This window comes from Penaeus monodon, chromosome 15 (genome assembly GCF_015228065.2).
Source record: "Penaeus monodon isolate SGIC_2016 chromosome 15, NSTDA_Pmon_1, whole genome shotgun sequence".
Taxonomy (NCBI): Eukaryota; Metazoa; Arthropoda; class Malacostraca; order Decapoda; family Penaeidae; genus Penaeus; species Penaeus monodon.
In genome coordinates this window covers 39,717,774-39,718,050 of record NC_051400.1, presented here as the reverse complement: position 1 = coordinate 39,718,050, position 277 = coordinate 39,717,774, and the positions used below count along the sequence as shown (strand labels likewise).

The 277-nt window shown below is 31.0% G+C and overlaps 1 protein-coding gene across 30 annotated transcripts in view; it reads right to left on the bottom strand.

Annotated features, from left to right (window-relative positions):
- LOC119582032 (eukaryotic translation initiation factor 4 gamma 1-like) overlaps nt 1-277 on the bottom strand; it is a gene marked incomplete at its 3' end in the record, with an annotated part of 189,642 nt that overhangs the window by 5,210 nt on the left and 184,155 nt on the right.

The window sequence follows — 277 nt, the reverse complement described above, 5'->3', positions numbered from 1 at the left end:
GACCTTACAATAAATGTAATTCAAAAACTCAAAACAAAAAATAGAATTTCAAACAGAATGTTGAAAAGCAAAAGCGTAAAGCAGCCAAAGCAAGTAAGCCAGTACTCTTGAGAAAAAAGAGCAAGAGACAAAATAATATGTGTTTTAAGCAGCCTTATGATTTGGTTGCAAATCTGCAGCCAGACTTATTACATGTGCAGCTTATGCAACAGTCTGTTGCTCTTAAGATTAATAATTCAAACAAAACTTATATAGCATTATCTACATTATACTTTTA